This window comes from Pseudophryne corroboree, chromosome 2 (assembly GCF_028390025.1).
Source record: "Pseudophryne corroboree isolate aPseCor3 chromosome 2, aPseCor3.hap2, whole genome shotgun sequence".
Lineage (NCBI taxonomy): Eukaryota > Metazoa > Chordata > Amphibia > Anura > Myobatrachidae > Pseudophryne > Pseudophryne corroboree.
The window spans coordinates 828,177,799-828,201,419 of NC_086445.1; the positions used below are offsets into that span (position 1 = coordinate 828,177,799).

The 23,621-nt window shown below is 44.3% G+C and overlaps 1 protein-coding gene across 5 annotated transcripts in view; it reads right to left on the bottom strand.

The window, feature by feature from the left end:
* Window positions 1-23,621, bottom strand: part of POLA1 (DNA polymerase alpha 1, catalytic subunit) — a 1,252,649-nt gene that overhangs the window by 265,847 nt on the left and 963,181 nt on the right. The gene's annotated exons all lie outside the window — the stretch shown is intronic.

The window sequence follows — 23,621 nt, forward strand, 5'->3', positions numbered from 1 at the left end:
TTGAAATTTCTTCATGGGGCCTTCCTGGCCTCACACCACGCAACATATTTACGCCACATGTGGTGATAATGTTGTGCGGTCACCTCCTTCCTGGCTTTGACCAGGGTAGGAATGACCTCTTCCGGAATGCCTTTTTCCCTTAGGATCCGGCGTTCAACCGCCATGCCGTCAAACGCAGCCGCGGTAAGTCTTGGAACAGACATGGTACTTGCTGAAGCAAGTCCCTTCTTAGCGGCAGAGGCCATGAGTCCTCTGTGAGCATCTCTTGAAGTTCCGGGTACCAAGTCCTTCTTGGCCAATCCGGAGCCACGAGTATAGGTCTTAATCCTCTACGTCTTATAATTCTCAATACCTTGGGTATGAGAAGCAGAGGAGGGAAGACATACACCGACTGGTACACCCACGGTGTTACCAGAACGTCCACAGCTATTGCCTGAGGGTCTTTTGACCTGGCGCAATACTTGTCCAGTTTTTTGTTCAGGCGGGACGCCATCATGTCCACCTTTGGTCTTTTCCAACGGTTCACAATCATGTGGAAGACTTCCCGATGAAGTCCCCACTCTCCCGGGTGGAGGTTGTGCCTGCTGAGGAAGTCTGCTTCCCAGTTGTCCACTCCCGGAATGAACACTGCTGACAGTGCTATCACATGATTTTCCGCCCAGCGAAAAATCCTTGCAGTTTCTGCCATTGTCCTCCTGCTTCTTGTGCCGCCCTGTCTGTTTACGTGGGCGACTGCCGTGATGTTGTCCCACTGGATCAATACCGGCTGACCTTGAAGCAGAGGTCTTGCTAAGCTTAGAGCATTGTAAATTGCCCTTAGCTCCAGTATATTTATGTGGAGAAAAATCTCCAGACTTGATCACACTCCCTGAAAATTTTTTCCCTGTGTGACTGCTCCCCAGCCTCTCAGGCTGGCCTCCGTGGTCACCAGCATCCAATCCTGAATGCCGAATCTGCGGCCCTCTAGAAGATGAGCACTCTGTAACCACCACAGGAGAGACACCCTTGTCCTTGGAGATAGGGTTATCCGCTGATGCATCTGAAAATGCGATCCGGACCATTTGTCCAGCAGATCCCACTGAAAAGTTCTTGCGTGGAATCTGCCGAATGGAATCGCTTCGTAATAAGCCACCATTTTTCCCAGGACTCTTGTGCAATAATGCACTGACACTTTTCCTGGTTTTAGGAGGTTCCTGACTAGCTCGGATAACTCCCTGGCTTTCTCCTCCGGGAGAAACACCTTTTTCTGGACTGTGTCCAGAACCATCCCTAGGAACAGCAGACGTGTCGTCGGAAACGGCTGCGATTTTGGATATTTAGAATCCACCCGTGCTGTCGTAGAACTACTTGAGATAGTGCTACTCCGACTTCCAACTGTTCTCTGGACCTTGCCCTTATCAGGAGATCGTCCAAGTAAGGGATAATGAAGACGCCTTTTCTTTGAAGAAGAATCATCATTTCGGCCATTACTTTGGTAAAGACCCGGGGTGCCGTGGACAATCCAAACGGCAGCGTCTGAAACTGATAGTGACAGTTCCGTACCACGAACCTGAGGTACCCTTGGTGAGAAGGGCAATTTGGGACATGGAGGTAAGCATCCTTGATGTCCAGGGACACCATATAGTCCCCTTCTTCCTGGTTCGCTATCACTGCTCTGAGTGACTCCATCTTGATTTGAACCTTTGTATGTAAGTGTTCAAAGATTTCCCATTTAGAATAGGTCTCACCGAGCCGTCTGGCTTCAGTACCACAATATAGTGTGGAATAATACCCCTTTCCTTGTTGCAGGAGGGGTACTTTGATTATCACCTGCTAGGAATACAGCTTGTGAATTGTTTCCAATACTGCCTCCCTGTCGGAGGAAGACGTTGGTAAAGCAGACATCAGGAGCCTGCGAGGGGGAGACGTCTCGAATCTCCAGTCTGTACCCCTGGGATACTACTTGTAGGATCCAGGGATCCACTTGCGAGTGAGCCCACTACGCGCTGAAACTCTTGAGACGACCCCCCACCGCACTTGAGTCCGCTTGTACGGCCCCAGCGTCATGCTGAGGACTAGCAGAAGCTGTGGAGGGCTTCTGTTCCTGGGAATGGGCTGCCTGCTGCAGTCTTCTTCCCTTTCCTCTATCCCTGGGCAGATATGACTGGCCTTTTGCCCGCTTGCCCTTATGGGGACGAAAGGACTGAGGCTGAAAAGACGGTGTCTTTTTCTGCTGAGATGTGATTTGGGGTAAAAAAGGTGGATTTTCCAGCTGTTGCCGAGGCCACCAGGTCCGATGGACCGACCCCAAATAACTCCTCCCCTTTATACGGCAATACTTCCATGTGCCGTTTGGAATCTGCATCACCTGACCACTGTCGTGTCCATAAACATCTTCTGGCAGATATGGACATCGCACTTCCTTTATAGTCAATAAAATACTGTCCCTGTCAAGGGTATCAATATTTTCAGTCAGGGAATCCGACCAAGCCACCCCAGCGCTGCACATCCAGGCTGAGGCGATCGCTGGTCGCAGTATAACACCAGTATGTGTGTATATACCTTTTTAGGATATTTTCCAGCCTCTCAGCTGGCTCCTTGAGGCCGGCCCTATCTGGAGACGGTACCGCCACTTGTTTTGATAAGCGTGTGAGCGCCTTATCCACCCTAAAGGGTGTTTCCCAACGCGCCCTAACTTCTGGCGGGAAAGGGTATACCGCCAATAATTTTCTATCGGGGGAAACCCACGCATCATCACACACTTCATTTAATTTATCTGATTCAGGAAAAACTACAGGTAGTTTTTCACACCCCACATAATACCCTTCTTGTGGTACTTGTAGTATCAGAAATATGTAACACCTCCTTCATTGCCCTTAACATGTAACGTGTGGCCCTAAAGGAAAATACGTTTGTTTCTTCACCGTCGACACTGGAGTCAGTGTCCGTGTCTGTGTCGACCGACTGAGGTAAATGAGCGTTTTACAGCCCCTGACGGTGTTTGAGACGCCTGGACAGGTACTAATTTGTTTGCCGGCCGTCTCATGTCGTCAACCGACCTTGCAGCGTGTTGACATTATCACGTAATTCCTTAAATAAGCCATCCATTCCGGTGTCGACTCCCTAGAGAGTGACATCACCATTTCAGGCAATTGCTCCGCCTCCTCACCAACATCGTCCTCATACATGTCGACACACACGTACCGACACACAGCACACACACAGGGAATGCTCTGATAGAGGACAGGACCCCACTAGCCCTTTGGGGAGACAGAGGGAGAGTTTGCCAGCACACACCAAAAACGCTATAATTATACAGGGACAACCTTTTATATAAGTGTTTTTCCCTTATAGCATTTTAATATATATATACATATCGCCAAATAAGTGCCCCCCCTCTCTGTTTTAACCCTGTTTCTGTAGTGCAGTGCAGGGGAGAGCCTGGGAGCCTTCCCACCAGCATTTCTGTGAGGGAAAATGGCGCTGTGTGCTGAGGAGAATAGGCCCCGCCCCCTTTTCGGCGGGCTTCTTCTCCCGTTTTTCTGAGACCTGGCAGGGGTTAAATACATCCATATAGCCCCCAGGGGCTATATGTGATGTATTTTTAGCCAGAATAAGGTACTATCATTGCTGCCCAGGGCGCCCCCCCCAGCGCCCTGCACCCTCAGTGACCGCTGCTATGAAGTGTGCTGACAACAATGGCGCACAGCTGCAGTGCTGTGCGCTACCTTATGAAGACTGAAGAGTCTTCTGCCGCCGTTTCTGGACCTCTTCACTTTTCGGCATCTGCAAGGGGGGTCGGCGGCGCGGCTCCGGGACGAACCCCAGGGTGAGACCTGTGTTCCGACTCCCTCTGGAGCTAATGGTGTCCAGTAGCCTAAGAAGCCAATCCATCCTGCACGCAGGTGAGTTCACTTCTCTCCCCTAAGTCCCTCGTAGCAGTGAGCCTGTTGCCAGCAGGACTCACTGAAAATAAAAAACCTAACAAACTTTTACTCTAAGCAGCTCTTTAGGAGAGCCACCTAGATTGCACCCTTCTCGGCCGGGCACAAAAATCTAACTGAGGCTTGGAGGAGGGTCATAGGGGGAGGAGCCAGTGCACACCACCTGATCCTAAAGCTTTTACTTTTGTGCCCTGTCTCCTGCGGAGCCGCTAATCCCCATGGTCCTGACGGAGTCCCCAGCATCCACTTAGGACGTCAGAGAAAAGGGGATATCTGTGGTGGTCAAAGTGTTGACATAGGACACTCGGCCAGTTGCGTGGTGGACGTCCAGCAGCAGCCAATAACAATCAGGCTGATTCTTACTGGCTGACGCTATTACAAGACACTGCTTCCATTGTGCTGGTGTTGGAGAGATGCTGCTCTAAAGGAGGGGGGAGGCAGGGCCTGCTTGTTGGTGCCATACCACTAGGGGACACACCATACCGTTAACTGCAGCAGCTTGACATCCCACCCGTACAAAGCTGTGGAGTCTACACTGAGGCTGCTGCTGGACTGCTGCTGCCACCAAAGGCTGAGGGCAAGGAGGGACTAGGCGCTCCTTTGAGACGGGTCAATCTTCTGTGAGTTCTGGGGCAATTTAATACAAGTTTTATGGGTTTATTTGTGTGGGGGGACAATGATTTTATTTTATTTTTTTTCTCATTGGACCACAATGGTTTTTTTTTTTCCTGTGGAGGCCAGTGTATGTGGCATAATCCTGAAACAACTATCCCAAACATGACAGGTTCTCATTACATGAAGGGAAAAAGATCTGTACCTGTTGTGGACAGTACAACATTCCAATTTTTAGCAATTATATCAGTGACAAAGAGGCAGATTTATCAAGCAGTGAAAACAGTGAAGTGAACCAGTGGAGAAGATGCCAATATCAGTCAGCCTCTACCTTTCGTTTTATAGACTGTACTTGATAAGTCTAAAGTGCTACCGCAAAACTGATTGGTTGCTATGAGCAGTACTTAACCTTCCTAGGATGTTTGGGTATTTTTTGACCCATATCAAATATACCTTAGGTGTATGCTCCATTGCAACACTCTGGGAAGGTTAATACATCAACTCCTAACTCCTGCTACAAGTCTCTTTAACTCGTGATGCAATTCCTGAAGACACTAGTAAGATTAAGGGAGAGATTTGCTAATATCGACGACATTGGTTTCTCAATGGCACCGATCACCAGCAATTTTAATGTTTAGATTTAAAACGCTAAAAAAGCATGGCTTATCATCTATTTCTATTGCCATATTAAAAAGCAGTAAAATAAATAAATAAAGACTATGATTAGTGGCTTTTACCAGTAAACCTCTAATATAAAGCATACCAAAATTAAATATTGGATTGAATCAACTGCAGATGAGTAAAAATAAGAATTTACTTACCGATAATTCTATTTCTCGGAGTCCGTAGTGGATGCTGGGGTTCCTGAAAGGACCATGGGGAATAGCGGCTCCGCAGGAGACAGGGCACAAAAGTAAAGCTTTCCGATCAGGTGGTGTGCACTGGCTCCTCCCCCTATGACCCTCCTCCAAGCCAGTTAGGTACTGTGCCCGGACGAGCGTACACAATAAGGGAGGAATTTTGAATCCCGGGTAAGACTCATACCAGCCACACCAATCACACCGTACAACTTGTGATCTAAACCCAGTTAACAGTATGATAACAGCGGAGCCTCTGAAAAGATGGCTCACAACAATAATAACCCGATTTTTGTAACTATGTACAAGTATTGCAGATAATCCGCACTTGGGATGGGCGCCCAGCATCCACTACGGACTCCGAGAAATAGAATTATCGGTAAGTAAATTCTTATTTTCTCTATCGTCCTAGTGGATGCTGGGGTTCCTGAAAGGACCATGGGGATTATACCAAAGCTCCCAAACGGGCGGGAGAGTGCGGATGACTCTGCAGCACCGAATGAGAGAACTCCAGGTCCTCCTTAGCCAGGGTATCAAATTTGTAGAATTTAGCAAACGTGTTTGCCCCTGACCAAGTAGCTGCTCGGCAAAGTTGTAAAGCCGAGACCCCTCGGGCAGCCGCCCAAGATGAGCCCACCTTCCTTGTGGAATGGGCATTTACATATTTTGGCTGTGGCAGGCCTGCCACAGAATGTGCAAGCTGAATTGTATTACACATCCAACTAGCAATAGTCTGCTTAGAAGCAAGAGCACCCAGTTTGTTGGGTGCATACAGGATAACCGCAAGTCAGTTTTCCTGACTCCAGCCGTCCTGGAACATATTTTCAGGGCCCTGACAACATCTAGCAACTTGGAGTCCTCCAAGTCCCTAGTAGGTGCAAGGCACCACAATAAGCTGGTTCAGGTGAAACACTGACACCACCTTAGGGAGAGAACTGGGGACGAGTCCGCAGCTCTGCCCTGTCCGAATGGACAAACAGATATGGGCTTTTTTGAGAAAAAACCACGAATTTGACACTCGCCTGGTCCAGGCCAGGGCCAAGAGCATGGTCACTTTTCATGTGAGATGCTTCAAATCCACAGATTTGACTGGTTTTAAACCAATGTGATTTGAGGAATCCCAGAACTACGTTGAGATCCCACAGTGCCACTGGAGGCACAAAAGGGGGTTGTATATGCAATACTCCCTTGACAAACTTCTGGACTTCAGGAACTGAAGCCAATTCTTTCTGGAAGAAAATCGACAGGGCCGAAATTTGAACCTTAATGGACCCCAATTTGAGGCCCATAGACACTCCTGTTTGCAGGAAATGCAGGAAACGACCGAGTTGAAATTTCTTTGTGGGGCCTTCCTGGCCTCACACCACGCAACATATTTTCGCCACATGTGGTGATAATGTTGTGCGGTCACCTCCTTTCTGGCTTTGACCAGGGTAGGAATGACCTCTTCCGGAATGCCTTTTTCCCTTAGGATCCGGCTTTCCACCGCCATGCCGACAAACGTAGCTGCGGTAAGTCTTGGAACAGACATGGTACTTGCTGAAGCAAGTCCCTTCTTAGCGGCAGAGGCCATAAGACCTCTGTAAGCATCTCTTGAAGTTCCGGGTACCAAGTCCTTCTTGGCCAATCCGGAGCCATGAGTATAGTTCTTACTCCTCTACGTCTTATAATTCTCAGCACCTTAGGTATGAGAAGCAGAGGAGGGAACACATACACCGACTGGTACACCCACGGTGTTACCAGAACGTCCACAGCTATTGCCTGAGGGTCTCTTGACCTGGCGCAATACCTGTCCCGTTTTTTGTTCAGACGGGACGCCATCATGTCCACCTTTGGTATTTCCCAACGGTTTACAATCATGTGGAAAAAACTTCCCGATGAAGTTTCCACTCTCCCGGGTGGAGGTCGTGCCTGCTGAGGAAGTCTGCTTCCCAGTTTCCATTCCCGGGATGAAACACTGCTGACAGTGCTATCACATGATTTTCCGCCCAGCGAAAAGTCCTTGCAGTTTTTGCCATTGCCCTCCTGCTTCTTGTGTCGCCCTGTCTGTTTACGTGGGCGACTGCCGTGATGTTTTTCCCACTGGATCAATACCGGCTGACCTTGAAGCAGAGGTCTTGCTAAGCTTAGAGCATTATAAATTTACCCTTAGCTCCAGTATATTTATGTGGAGAAAAGTCTCCAGACTTTATCACACTCCCTGGAAATTTTTTCCTTGTGTGACTGCTCCCCAGCCTCTCGGGCTGGGCTCCGTGGTCACCAGCATCCAATCCTGAATGCCGAATCTGCGGGCCCTCTAGAAGATGAGCACTCTATAACCACCACAGGAGAGACACCCTTGTCCTTGGATATAGGGTTATCCGCTGATGCATCTGAAGATGCGATCCGGACCATTTGTCCAGCAGATCCCACTGAAAAGTTCTTGCGTGAAATCTGCCGAATGGAATTGCTTCGTAGGAAGCCACCATTTTTACCAGGATCCTTGTGCAATGATGCACTGTTTTTAGGAGGTTCCTGACTAGCTCGGATAACTCCCTGGCTTTCTCTTCCGGGAGAAACACCTTTTTCTGGACTGCGTCCAGAATCATCCCTAGGCACAGCAGACGTGTCGTCGGGATCAGCTGCGATTTTGGAATATTTAGAATCCACCCGTGCTGTTGTAGCAGTATCCTAGATAGTGCTACTCCGACCTCCAACTGTTCCCTGGACTATGCCCTTATCAGGAGATCGTCCAAGTAAGGGATAATTAAGACGCCTTTTCTTCGAAGAAGAATCATCATTCCGGCCATTACCTTGGTAAAGACCCGGGGTGCCGTGGACAATCCAAACGGCAGCGTCTGAAACTGATAGTGACAGTTCTGCACCACGAACCTGAGGTACCCTTAGTGAGAAGGGCAAATTTGGGACATAGAGGTAAGCATCCCTGATGTCCCGGGACACTATATAGTCCCCTTCTTCCTGGTTCGTTATCACTGCTCTGAGTGACTCCATCTTGATTTGAACCTTTGTAAGTGTTCAAAAAATTTTTTTTTTTTTTTTTTTTTTAGAATAAGTCTCACCTAGCCTTCTGGCTTCAGTACCACAATATAGTGTGGAATAATACCCCTTTTCTTGTAGTAGGAGGGGTAATTTAATTATCACCTGCTGGGAATACAGCTTGTGAATTTTTTCCCATACTGCCTCCTTGTCGGAGGGAGACCTTGGTAAAGCAGACTTCAGGAGCCTGCGAAGGGGAAACGTCTCGACATTCCCATCTGTACCCCTGGGATACTACTTGTAGGTTCCAGGGGTCCTGTACGGTCTCAGCGCCATGCTGAGAACTTGTCAGAAGCGGTGGAACGCTTCTGTTCCTGGGAATGGGCTGCCTGCTGCAGTCTTCTTCCCTTTCCTCTATCCCTGGGCAGATATGATCTTATAGGGACGAAAGGACTGAGGCTGAAAAGACGGTGTCTTTTTCTGCAGAGATGTGACTTAGGGTAAAAACGGTGGATTTTCCAGCAGTTGCCGTGGCCACCAGGTCCGATGGACCGACCCCAAATAACTCCTCTTCCTTTATACGGCAATACACCTTTGTGCCGTTTGGAATCTGCATCACCTGACCACTGTCGTGTCCATAACATCTTCTGGCAGTTATGGACATCGCATTTACTCTTGATGCCAGAGTGCAAATATCCCTCTGTGCATCTCGCATATATAGAAATGCATCCTTTAAATGCTCTATATTCAATAAAATACTGTCCCTGTCAAGGGTATCAATATTTTTAGTCAGGGAATCCGACCAAGCCACCCCAGCTCTGCACAGCCAGGCTGAGGCGATCGCTGGTCGCAGTATAACACCAGTATGTGTGTATATACTTTTTATGATATTTTCCAGCCTCCTGTCAGCTGGTCCTTGAGGACGGCCCTATCTATAGACGGTACTGCCGCTTGTTTTGATAAGCGTGTGAGCGCCTTATCCACCCTAAGGGGTGTTTCCCAACGCGCCCTAACTTCTGGCGGGAAAGGGTATACCGCCCATAATTTTCTATCGGGGGGAACCCACGCATCATCACACACTTTATTTAATTTATCTGATTCAGGAAAAACTATGGTAGTTTTTTCACATCCCACATAATACCCTCTTTTGTGGTACTTGTAGTATCAGAAATATGTAACACCTCCTTCATTGCCTTTAACGTGTGGCCCTAATAAGGAATACGTTTGTTTATTCACCGTCGACACTGGATTCAGTGTCCCTGTCTGTGTCTGTGTCGACCGACTAAAGTAAACGGGCGTTTTAAAACCCCTGACGGTGTTTTTGAGACGTCTGGACCGGTAATAATTGTTTGTCGGCCGTCTCATGTCGTCAACCGACCTTGCAGCGTGTTGACATTATCACGTAATTCCCTAAATAAGCCATCCATTCCGGTGTCGACTCCCTAGAGAGTGACATCACCATTACAGGCAATTGCTCCGCCTCCTCACCAACATCGTCCTCCTACATGTCGACACACACGTACCGACACACAGCACACACGCAGGGAATGCTCTGATAGAGGACAGGACCCACTAGCCCTTTGGAGAGACAGAGGGAGAGTTTGCCAGCACCCACCAAAAACGCTATAATTATATAGGGACAACCTTATATAAGTGTTTTCCCTTATAGCATCTTTTTTATATATTTCTAACGCCAAATTAGTGCCCCCCCTCTCTGTTTTAACCCTGTTTCTGTAGTGCAGTGCAGGGGAGAGCCTGGGAGCCTTCCCTCCAGCCTTTCTGTGAGGGAAAATGGCGGTGTGCTGAGGAGATAGGCCCCGCCCCTTTTTCGGCGGCCTCGTCTCCCACTCTTAACGGATTCTGGCAGGGGTTAAATATCTCCATATAGCCTCCGGAGGCTATATGTGAGGTATTTTTAGCCAAAATAGGTATTCATTTGCCTCCCAGGGCGCCCCCCTCCCAGCGCCCTGCACCCTCAGTGACTGCCGTGTGAAGTGTGCTGAGAGGAAAATGGCGCACAGCTGCAGTGCTGTGCGCTACCTTTAGAAGACTGAGGAGTCTTCTGCCGCCGATTCTGGACCTCTTCTTACTTCAGCATCTGCAAGGGGGCCGGCGGCAAGGCTCCGGTGACCATCCAGGCTGTACCTGTGATCGTCCCTCTGGAGCTGATGTCCAGTAGCCAAGAAGCCAATCCATCCTGCACGCAGGTGAGTTCACTTCTTCTCCCCTAAGTCCCTTGTTGCAGTGATCCTGTTGCCAGCAGGACTCACTGTAAAATAAAAAACCTAAGCTAAACTTTTCTAAGCAGCTCTTTAGGAGAGCCACCTAGATTGCACCCTTCTCGGCCGGGCACAAAAATCTAACTGGCTTGGAGGAGGGTCATAGGGGGAGGAGCCAGTGCACACCACCTGATCGGAAAGCTTTACTTTTGTGCCCTGTCTCCTGCGGAGCCGCTATTCCCCATGGTCCTTTCAGGAACCCCAGCATCCACTAGGACGATAGAGAAAGGTGTAGTTCTAACTTTTAAAAATGTAACTAGTTTAAAACTACCAATGCACCAAAAGAGCATACCTCCAAGCATTTGTAATTTGGGGAGGAGTGTGAGTGCTGTTGAGAAATGAGAAGGGGGTGTAGTAATGATGAATAGGAGCATTATATTTGGGAAGTACAACAAGTAGCACAATTTTAATTTTCCCCCGGCTCACATGAGTCCGGGCCAGGCTTATGCAAAATGACAGACATGCAGAGTAATGTCCTCCATGCAGCGGCAGCAGGTCAGTGATACACACAGCGGTGGCTGCTGATCCCTGGGTAAAGTATGCCACTACATACATTACATACAACATCACATGTAAGTTTATATGTGCTGTCTGGCTCTCCCCTACACAGCACACGCCACGGCTGGAGCACTTGAGCGGCATTGAAAGGGTGTTCACTTCATAACATCATAAATACATAACTGCATCAGCAGGGTTCAAAGTAACGCAGATTTAAGGTGACAAAGTAGTCACCAAGGGGGGGCAACATTGTAAAAAAATAAATTTGAAGTGTGTATCACTCTTTTCTGTCAAACAGTTGCTAACATGTTGCATATAACAAGATTAAACTTTATGGCATTGTAAGCAAAACCAGGGTAAGAAGACGCAACAAAAAAAAAACAAAAAAAAAAAAAGGAGAAAACTAAACAATTTTTCATTTCCCAGTCACTGCCCAAGTGATAGTATCTAAATAATAAATTTTCTGTCATTCCTCACTTCATACAACCGATAAAACATGCTTCCCCTGGGAGAAAACACTTATTACATTGACAGCTATTTAGAAATGACATTAACCTTTAGCTTGCATGACTGATTTGTCTAACCACTGAAATATGTGAGAAAAGAAATCCATCAAAGGTTAACCACTCAAGCTAGGTAAGATGCGAAGAAGCTAAAGCAAAAATGTGAGGTGTCATAATCCTTTTTCACTACAATAAGTAGAATAATATAAGCTTCCTGTGTTACACAAGAATGAAGGACATGACCAAAGGGATTCATGGGGCAGATGTATTAACCTGGAGAAGGCATAAGGAAGTGATAAATCAGTGATAAATGCAAGGTGATAAACACACCAGCCAATCAGCTCCAATATGTAAATTAACAGTTAGGAGCGGATTGGCTGGTGTGTTTATCACCTTGCACTTAACACTGCTTTACCACTTCCTTATGCCTTCTACAGGTTAATACATCTGCATGATTATTAAAAGCACAACGGATTCCATTTTTTTTACGTAATGTAAACTGACAACAGCTACAGCCTAGAGTCGGTTATGTAATGATGCAGTAGGAAGGCTAGTCAAATTGCTGGCAATGAATATTACTCGCCTTCCAATGTTGATTTTTTTAAACTTTAAAAAATCAATGCTTCAAAAAGTTTTGTCCGTATTATAATACAAATTGTTCAGATGTGCCAATAAAGCTGAAGGAGGACCTCACAGAGTACAGGGTCATCCTTTCCAAAATTCACACCAATTTTTCACAGGCGTACTTGTTGAAACATACAGGGGTACATGAAATGTAATGGCTGGGCGTATCTAAACAATAACTAGACATATAGGGTTGACACCCTGATAACAGACAGGAAGATACAGTGACATGATCATTGGTGTTTGCTTCATAAAAGAGAATATCTGGATTTAGTGAAATGCAGATCATTTCTGACACAGTGCCCCTATGACTGATATCACCCCATAATATTGCATGTTAATATAGGTTATACCAGTTGCTTGTTGATTCAAAATAAAAAATATTGAAAAAAATAAATAAATAAAAGTAATCATTAAACATTTAAAAAATAAAGGAATTCTATGATGTAATTGTTAGTATTTTTTTTAAAGCTATAGTATATTCTAAGAAAACATACTGTAGGAAGGCTATAGTATTAATGTCAATTTATGGGCGCTGCACTGGATATACTACACACCACAGCTGCCAAAGTACATATAGAATACCAAGCAGCAGAGAAAGGTGGTGAGTTCAGAAACAAATATTCAAAAAGTTTAAAAGAACTCTGTATCTATGTGTGCTTGTTCACAACTGTAAAGGGACCTAGAGTATCAGTAATGTGCTGAGTGGCGCTTTTTTTCTGGCGCAGCTTGGTTGCAATCCAATGGCATATCTCTAATGGGGTCAGGGTACATGGGGGGCCCATACCGCACACTCTGCACCCATACAGTGCCTTGCTAAAGTATTCACCCCCCTTGGCTTTTTACCTATTTTGTTACATTACAACCTGTAATATTTTTTTAATCTGAATTTTATGTGATGGATATGCACAAAATAGTCTAAGTTGGTGATAAGAAAAATGTATGTACATTTTTTTTTTTAAAAATAAAATTTTTAAAATTGGCATGTGCATATGTATTGACCCCCTTTGCTATGAAGCCCCTCAAAAGTTCTGATTCAACCAATTACCTTCAGAAGTCACAATTAAGTTAAATTAAGTCCACCTGTGTGCAATCTAAGGGGATCCTTCAGTATAAACACACCTTTTCTGAAAAGCACCAGAGGCTGAAACACCACTAAGCAAGAGGCATCTCACCACGAAGGCCAAGGAGCTCTCCAAACAAGTCAGGGACAAAATTGTTGAGAAGTATAAGTCAGGGTTGGGTTATAAAAAAAAAATCCAAATCTTTGACGATCCCTCGGAGCACCATCAAATCCATCATCTTCAAATGGAAAGAACATGGTACCACAGCAAACCTGCCAAGAGAGGGCCTGCCACCAAAACGCACAGACCCGGCAAAGAGGGCATTAATCAGAGAGGAAGCACAGAGACCAAAGGTAACCCTGAAGGAGCTGCAGAGTTCCACAGCAGAGACTGGTGTATCTGCGCATGTGACCACAATAAGCCGTACACTCCATAGAGCTGGGCTTTATGAAAGAGTGGCCAGAAAAAAGCCATTAATTAGTGTTAACAATAAGAATGCACGTTTTGAGTTTGCCAAAAGGCATATGGACAACTCCCCAAATGTAACGAGGAAGATACTCTGGTCAGATAAGACTAAAGTTGAACTTTTTGTCCGCCAAGGAAACCTCTATGTCTGGCGCAAACCCAACACATCCCATCACCCCAGCAGCAGGGACTGGGAAACTGTTTCGAGTCGAGGGAAAGATGGATGGTGCTAAATACAGGGATATTCTTGAGCAATACCTGTTTCAGTGTGCCTGTGATTTGAGACTGGGAGGAGGTTCACCTTCCAGCATGACAATGACCCGAAGCATACTGCTAAAGCAACACTCGAGTGCTTTAAGGGGAAACATTTAAATGTGTTGGAATAGCTTAGTCAAAGCCTAGATCTCAATCCGATTGAGAATCTGTGGTCAGACTTGAAGATTGCTGTTCACAAGCGGAAACCATCCAACATGATGGAGCTGGAGCAGTTTTGCCTTGAGGAATGGGCAAAAATCCCAGTGGCAAGCTCGGGTGTGGTTCATTAGGTGGACATGAGTTTGGTCGACATGATCACTATGTCGACATGAAAAAAGGTCAACATATTTTTGGTGTTGTTTTCTTCGCAAAGTGACGGGGAACATCAATTAGTGCACCGTAACCCTCACATGGCTCGCGGCATCGGGCACGGTGCCTCGCTCTGCTACAGCTGCGCTCGGAATAGGTTACTGTTCCCAATTGTAGTCCACGTGGATCGTTAAGTATGAAAAAAGTCAAAATGAAAAAATTGTGAAAAACTCATGTCGACCTTTTTCCATGTTGACCTAGTGCAGTGATGGCTAACCTTGACACTCCAGCTGTTGTTGAACTACACATCCTAGCATGCCCTGCATCAGTTTTAGCATGGCCAAATAGCAAAACTGTAGCAGAGCATGCTGGGATGTGTAGTTCAACAACAGCTAGTGTCAAGGTTAGCCATCACCGACCTAGTACGTCGACCTAATGACCATGCCGACCTAGTGAACATGTCGACCAAACATAAGTGGACCTAGCTCATGTCAACCTAATGACCGCCATCCGGCAAGCTCATAGAGACTTACCCAAAGTGACTTGCAGCTGTAATTGCAGCAAAGGGCGGCTCTACAAAGTACTGACTTTAGGTGAGTGAATAGTTATGCACGTTGAAGTTTTCTGTTATTTTGTCCTATTGGTTGTTTGCTTCATAATAATAATAAAAAAAAAAATCTTCAAAGTTGTAGGCATATTCTGTGAATGAAATTATTATTATTATTATTATCCTTTCTTTATATGGCGCCACAAGGGTTCCGCAGCGCCCAATTACAGAGTACATATGCACATAATCAAAACAGGAAAACAGTGACTTACAGTTGAAGACAATATAGGACAAGTACAGGGTAACTAAGCATAACTACACCAGTAAACGACAGAGATAAGTTTCAAGGTGGTCAAAAAACTGCAGGATTTGGGCAGTTGAGGATTATTAACGTAAGAAAAGGATAAGCACATGAGGGAAGAGGGCCCTACTCGTGAGAGCTTACATTCTAAAATGATGCAAACCTTTAAAAAATCCATTTTAATTCCAGGATGTGAAGCAACAAAACATGAAGAATGCAAAGGGGGTGTATACTTTACAAGGCACTGTATATAGTTATACTTACCTCTCCGCCATCTCTGGAGATTCATGCCGGCCTGGAGCTGCAGAGCAGCAGAATTCACAGGGAAAATGACGCAGTGGCCATTTTCCCAGTGATCTCAGCATGCGCAGTAGAGAAGTGCCAGGGAATAAGTAGCAAGTGCCATGTTCCCGAAGACCTGCACATGCACAATAGACTCTGGCACAAAGCCAGAATCTACTATGGTGCGGGATTTACGGTTAGGCGGTGGGAAGGAAGGGTTAGGATTAGTTTAGTTGCAGGCACCTGTCAAGATCATGACAGCCAGGATGCTGGTGTCGGTATTCTCACTGCTGGTATCTCGTATGCAACACATGTATGCTTTCACAATTCCATGCATAATATAAAGACCACACATGATGGCTTAACACCCTATCAAACAACATTAGACTGGTGTTCAAATAGTACACTACCCATCAAAAAAGAACACTACTGCAGACTATGCAACATGATGTAATAAAGTTATAAAGAATACATTAAGTTGTAAAAATTAACATATATACCAATTTTTCATCACCAATATAAATAGCACTACTACATATATAAAAGCAATAAATGTTTGAATATTTTTTTTAAATCAATTTTCAGTATTTGTATCATTCAGCCCACATTTTAGTAGGTAACATAATGATGAACATGCATACTTTGCTTTCTTCCAGTAGAAATCAAATCCCTATTTTCTTAACCACTTGCCTGGTGCGGTCGCATGAGACGTGATGAACGCAGGCTGGCTTTTCCCTGACACAGTTGCATCTAATGCGACAGGGTCAGAGAAGCCCGACGGCTGCTGATCATCAGACTCAGCCTACTTGGCAGGTACACACGGATATCTATGCCCCCCATCAACCCCTCTCAACACACATGCACGCACACACACATATATATATATATGTATACACACACACACACACACACACACACACACACACACACACACACACACACACACACACACACACACACACACACAGTACCAGTCAAAAGTTTGGACACACCTTCTCATTCAATGGTTTTTATTTATTTTAATTATTTTCTACATTGTAGATTAATACTGAAGACATCAAACCTATGAAAGTACACATATGGGGTTATGTTGTAAACAAAAAAGTGTTAAACAAATCAAAATATGTTTTATAATTTTAGATTCCTCAAAGTAGCCCCCTTTGGCTTTGATGACAGCTTTGCACACTCTTGGCATTATCTCAATCAGCTTCATGAGGTAGTCTCCTGGAATGGTTTTCCAACAGTCTTGAACGAGTTCCCAGAGGTGCTGAGCACTTGTTGGCTGCTTTTCCTTCACTCTGCGGTCCAACACATCCCAAACCATCTCAATTGGGTTTAGGTCGGGTGATTGTGGAGGCCAGGTCATCTGACTCCATCACTTTCCTTCTTGGTCAAGTAGCCCTTACATAGCCTGGAGGTGTGTTTGGGGTCATTGTCTTGTTGAAAAACAAATGATGGTCCCAGTAAGCGCAAACAAGATGGGAAGGCATGGCGCTGCAGAATGCTGTGGTAGTCATGCTGGTTAAGTGTGCCTTGATTTTTGAATAAATTACCAACAGTGTCACCAGCAAAGCACCCCCACACCATCACACCTCCTTCTCCATGCTTCACAGTGGGAACCACACATGCAGAAACCAACCGCTCACCATCTCTGCGTCTCACAAAGGCACAGTGTTTGGAACTAAAAATCCCAAATTTGGACTCATCAGGCCAAAGTACAGATTTCCACTGGTCTAATGTCCATTCCATGTGTTTCTTGGCCCAAACAATTATCTTCTTCTTGTTGTTCATCCTCAGTAGTGGCTTCTTCGCAGCAATTCGACCATGAAGGCCTGATTCACGCAGTCTCCTCTGAACAGTTGATGTTGAGATTTGTCTGCTACTTCAACTCTGTGAAGAATTTATGTGGGCTCTAATCTGAGGTGCTGTTACGTAGCGGTTTCTGAGGCTGGTAACTCTAATTAATTTATCCTCTGCAGCAGAGGTTACTCTTGGTCTTCCTTTCCTGGGGTGGTCCTCATGAGAGCCAGTTTCATCGTAGCGTTTGATGGTTTTTGCAACTGCACTTGAGGATACATTCAAAGTTCTTGAAATTTTCTGTATCGACTGACCTGTATGTCTTAAAGTAATGATGTACTGTCGTTTCTCTTTGCTGAGTTGAGTGGTTCGTGCCATAATATGGATTACAACAGTAGTAAATAAGGGTGTCCACTGTGTACTAACCCTACCTCTGCACAACACAACTGATGGTCTCAAACACATTAAGAAGGCAAGTAATTCCACAGATTGACTCTTGACAAGGCACACCTGTTAATTCAAAACCATTCCAGGAGACTACCTCATGAAGCTGATTGAGAGAATGCCAAGAGTGTGCAAAGCTGTCATCAAAGCAAAAGGGGGTTACTTTGAGGAATATAAAACTTTGATTTGTTTAACACTTTTTTGTTTACAACATAATTCCATGTGTTCTACACACACACACACACACACACACACACACACACACACACACACACACACATGTTTGCCCTTTTGATCTGAGCTATTTACTAGTTGTTATTGGTCTCCCTGCTATATACTATGTAGGTACTAGATTGGTACATGAAGCTCTCCTATGCATTGGGTTGTGGATCTCCATTTTTTTTTTATTGAGTGAGTGATCCTCCTGTTTATATAACCTGCTTTTATACACCCTTCTTTTTGTTTGCTTTATATTAACACTTTTTTTTACTCCTCCTGTTCACCTTGTATAAATTATATCTAGATCATGTTTCCCCCCCCCCGGTAGAATTTGACACTTGTTATGGTGCGGTTGTGGGACACGCTCGTATGGCATTTGGTGGTCCACGTGTCGGCCCGTGAGACATTGTTCATATCTTTTTGCTTTTGTTTTGTACAGTTTGACTATCTACATGGATGGAAGTAGGCTTGTCTAAAGATTCAAAATATGAATCGAAATGTTGACACCTATGGAGCCACTACATTATTAAAAATTGCTGAAACGTTATGGACTTTCATTTATTTGGCGAGGCGATTTCCCCCGGCGAGGTAATTGGTACATATATATATATATATCATACACACACACACACACACACACACACACACACACACATATATATATATATAACATGATGTGCATGTCAGAGGCAGCGGAAGGCAGGCAGCAGGCCCGGGGACCCCTTTCACTACTGGTTGTAGCAGGTGAATGGTAGGAGCGGTGTGGGCGGCCATTAGGAGTAGCAGGAAGGTGGTAGGAGCGGCAGTCAGAGCGGGCCATGCCAACTGACAGAATAACAGGGGGAGGGGGAGGGGGGGGGAGGAGCGGAAGGTATGCAGCCAGAAAAATGTTTACTTACTTGGCTGGGAGACGGACTACTATCTTGCAGTAGGGACAGTCCCACTTTTTGTGTCCATTTTCCTTGGGGCCACCTCTAAACCGCGGGGCCCGTTATAGTTGTCCCCTTTGATCCCCCCATCGCTGGGCCTGGCCGGCCCCTCTGTTCCTGCAGCAACCTCCCCTCAGCCCCCTACAGCCCTAGCTACAAAAGGGGCGCAATACTAATAGCATTGCTAACCCACAGCTACAGGAAAACAGTGGACTAATTAGACAAATAAGGAAAGCAGTGCTCTAGGGATATCTACCTCCAATGCATTATAGTAGGTCCCTGATAACAAGGTAGGAAAATACAGTTACACGTTCACTGGCGCTTCCTGCATAATAGAAATTATCTGGATTTAGTGATATACCGTCTGACACATCTCTCTTAGGGCTGTATCCTATCAGCTGCGGTAATTTGCTGCGGGCTAATTACTCCACCTGGGGCTATCCAATTAGACCCAATGCTGGCACTTATCAGCGATTTTGAGGGAGGATAATCCAAATCTGCAATAAGCATCCATTTTTTTTTTTGCAAAGGGCAGCTGCGAAAATACATAGGTCTGTGACTTTTTGCGGATCCAATGTTTTTGCACAACAAAATGAAAATTTCTCAAGCGGATAAAATGGGGCATAATTGAACAGCCCGAAAAAAAAAGGTGCACAAAAATAAAATAAAAAATTAATAAATGTGGAACCCCCCCCCGTTTTTTTGCGCATGAAAATTTTTCAGGTCTAATTGGATGCCCCCGTTAATGACAGTAGTTTGAACTATGACATCAGGCTAGGATATTGTATGGTAATATGTTTTATCAATTTCTAGTTGATTCAAAATACTCAACAAAAAATGTAATCATTAAAGTTAAATGAGATCTTCCAATAAAATAAACTAAGAAAAACAAAAGATTGTTCAAAATAAAAATCAGTCACTTAAAATGAATACATTACATGCAGGCAGGCAGATCTTAATAAGCAGTTTGGTAAAGTTCAACCCTGTCTTTGAAATAATACTTTTGTATACCCAGCAAGGCTTGTACTAATGTGATGTAAGAGTTTGGGCAAATTCAATGCTAATGGAGCATAAAAGTGCTTTTTGGCTGAAAGTGAGATTGTTTTTAAAAAATTCTAAGCATGATCACTTTCCGCTTTCCCTGGGTCTTCTCATCTTTGCAGGAACAGTCTGATACTAGGCAGCACAGCTTAAATAAACTAGAAACATTTCAAATGATCCATAAAGTATTAATAGGCACTGCGGGAAGTCCTATAGGCTTAGTGTATATATTTTCCATCTCTTCCCCCTTGATGAGCAACAAATGAAATTCTGAATAGCTACAATGTCACCCAATAACAGTAAAAGACATCTTGTGTCCATGAAAGGTGAACATTTTATCAGAAATGTGTTAACATTAAGAAGGGGGTAGGGGAGGGGGGGAATCTTACACAATCTGGTCAAATGCCCATATGCATTTTAGACAGATGGACAGACACAGCCTTAAGCAAATGAGCCATTAATATAAAAAGGAAAAAAATTGCTGCTATTATTTTGGCAGTGATAATCTATGCTGAATCGCACACAAAGAAAAAAAAAACACTATACAGTATTTCTTTCAATACAATTTTCTTGTCTTCCCACTGACTTGCATGATTACTGTAGAAAGAACAGTTCTAAACATGTTTCTCAATTGAATCTTCAATCAATAACAGCAAAAGAGAAAGGCGGGGAAAAATATATTACAGCATTAGTCATTGTTTGCAAAATAGCAGAAGCTGTGTGGACAAGTTTATATGTTTATAGACTCAAGGTTTGGCCAACAATTATTTGGTAGAGGACTATAAAGATTGGATCTAATAAAAAAACAACTCAAATGGATAGGATGGGCATGCAAAAGCTTTTTTAATCTGAAGGCCTTATTGAGAGACACTGTAGAAAAAGCCTGGGTGGACCACATTAAAACCCAATTTGTTTAAACATGTAAAATTATCTTGAGATATACAATGTCTAGGTCAACAGTCAATAGGCCGATCTTCACAAAAGGTCAACATATGAAAGGTCGACAATGGTAAAGGTCAACATGTACAATAAGTCGACAGGTTCAAATGAACGACATGGCAAGGTCAACGTGAAGAAAATGTCGACACACATAGTCAGCATACAGTTGTTTTTTTTCCATGTTTGTGAACTTTTTCCATCCTTGATTATCCATGACACAACATAACCTTTATAAACCTTGTGTTTAGCGAAGCATAGCGAGACACCGCGCCCAAAGCAAGCGTGGTCCTAGATGGAAAAACTATCCACACTATCCCCAAAAATTCAACAAAAAAAGTGTTGCCCATTGTCTTGTCGACCTACTCACCCTGTCAACCTTTTGTCCATGTTGACTTTTTCCAGTGTCGACCTTGTGTCAAGGTCGACCTAATACATGTTGACCTAGACATTGTAGTTCTTCTATACCACACCCAATTATCTTCCGGAAAAGAAAAACCTCTTCGCAGTTGTCACACCTCAGAAAAACTAATTGTTTAAAGAAAAAAACACATATAGCAACAGAATTGTGTGCAGCACCACTGCACCTTTAGAAAGCATATTGGCTATCCCCCATAGGGAGTGAACCATGCAGCTACCCGGTAACACATTATACCTCTCTTACTTCTCTGCTATACACCTAACATACCAAGACTTACCTGCTCCTTCATGCAGCAGCACAAATCTTCCAGCACCATTATTTATCTTTAAACCCCCCCCCCCCCCCCCCACACACCACGCACACACACTCTGTGGTAACAGATCCAATCTCCCTATCATGGGATCACAATTGACAACACTCCAATAAGCAAATAATTCCTTCACGAATCTCAGCGTGTGTATGAGCCTTTAGGTCGACAGTGTATATGTCGACCACTATTGGTCGACAGGGCCTCTAGGTCAAAAGGTCGACATGACTTTTTAAATCTTTTTTGGTATCCGTTTTCACTGTACAGTGACCGGGAACCCCATTAGTACACCGCTTTGCTTGCCATTCTTCGGGCAAGGTGCCCACTGCACTCGGCACAGGTTACCCGATCGTATTCCACGTGGATCGTAAAGTATGAAAAAGTTCAAAAAAAGAAGAAAAAAAAACAACTGAAAAACTCATGTCGACCTAGAAACTCTGTCGACCAATAGTGGTTGACCTAGACACTGTCAACCCAAGTCTTGTCGACCTAGAGACCAGATACCCAAAATTACTACCCTGAACTTTAAAATAGCTATTGGTCAAAAATAATACTTCATAGCGTCACTAATGTCGATTGTGATACATTAATGTGTGAAAATTTCAGTTAAAAATGATTTAACCAACCCTAATGGGTAATACAAACGGAGGCATTGGTGTGAGATGCTAATGTTCTGATTGGTTCTCCAGAATCTCATGACCACAAACAATTCAGATTTATCCTCACACCTCATAAAGCAGGGGTGGGCAACAAGCGTCCCTCCAGCTGTTGTGGAACTACGCAAACTAACAAGCCCTACTCAGTTTTGCTAGAAGAGCATGCTAAAATTGTGCCAGGGCATGCTGGAATAGATTGTTCAACAGCAGTTGGAGGGTCACAAGACATTTTGCATTATTAGGACACCAGGCTAAGCGCTGAAGTAAGCAGTTGCACATCTTCCGCTAACAGAATATGGCACAAACAGTGGAAACCCGTCTCCAACTAGGTAGGTCCCCATTATTAACACACAGATCAGCTTTTTTTCATCTTTCAAACCCAATGAAAATCCTTCCTCAGCACACACAAAACTGTTCTAAGAATCCACTGCATCACTATTCCAACATTTTTCTCAATAGCATGCCTTCACAAACTCAATGTGGCCCACTCCTTAAAAGCATTGAGCAACAGGGTGTATGTATAACACGTTCTAGCCAAAATGTCTACTGTGTGTGCGTTAACATTCATGCAAGTGAATTCTGAACATTCCCTACTTTCCATCTTAAACAATTATTCATCCAATGACAGCACGGATGTCACTGTTCTATTGGATTTACATAACAAGAAGAACATGTAAGAAATACATGACCTTACGAAAAAGATCACTTATCACAGCCTGTGGTCATTATGACCCAAGTCTGGTCATTTCAGTGGCATGAGTCCAAATGAAGAAAAAAAAATAGGAAAAAGGCTTTCACTAACACAAAGCTTTTTAAGACAAGGAATTAAAAGAAAAACCATTAGTAGCACAGAGCTGGAGCTAGACGTTGGTCTATGATTAAAAGCCAAGTGTATATTGATGCCCTATAAAGCAATTTGTACATGTTACTTTAGAAATTTCAATGTATAACACCACATTTAATCCTGTAAGACATCCTTTCACACCACACCAACAAAGTGCTCTCTGATGAAAAAGTGGCAATACATACCATTAAAAGTAACTTTACCCTCCCCTTACTAAAATAGGCATACTGTAGTCACATATACAGAGGCAATAAATTAACATATGTAGCCGACAAAATGCATTCAACCCATGGGAACTGCACCATAGTAATATTAGTAAAATCGCCTGCTAGGCGCGGTACATTTATACTTGTGACTTAACTAGTACCTCAGTCAATCCATCTAACCATCTGCACTCAAGCATGTATATCAATTTGATTTAACCATCTGGACTCAACCATGGATAGCCTTAAAACATTGACTGCAATTGCGTTGTTTAGCGAACTGTGGTCTAAATGCTTAAGTATTGTGTCTTAGGATAACCAAAATGGGT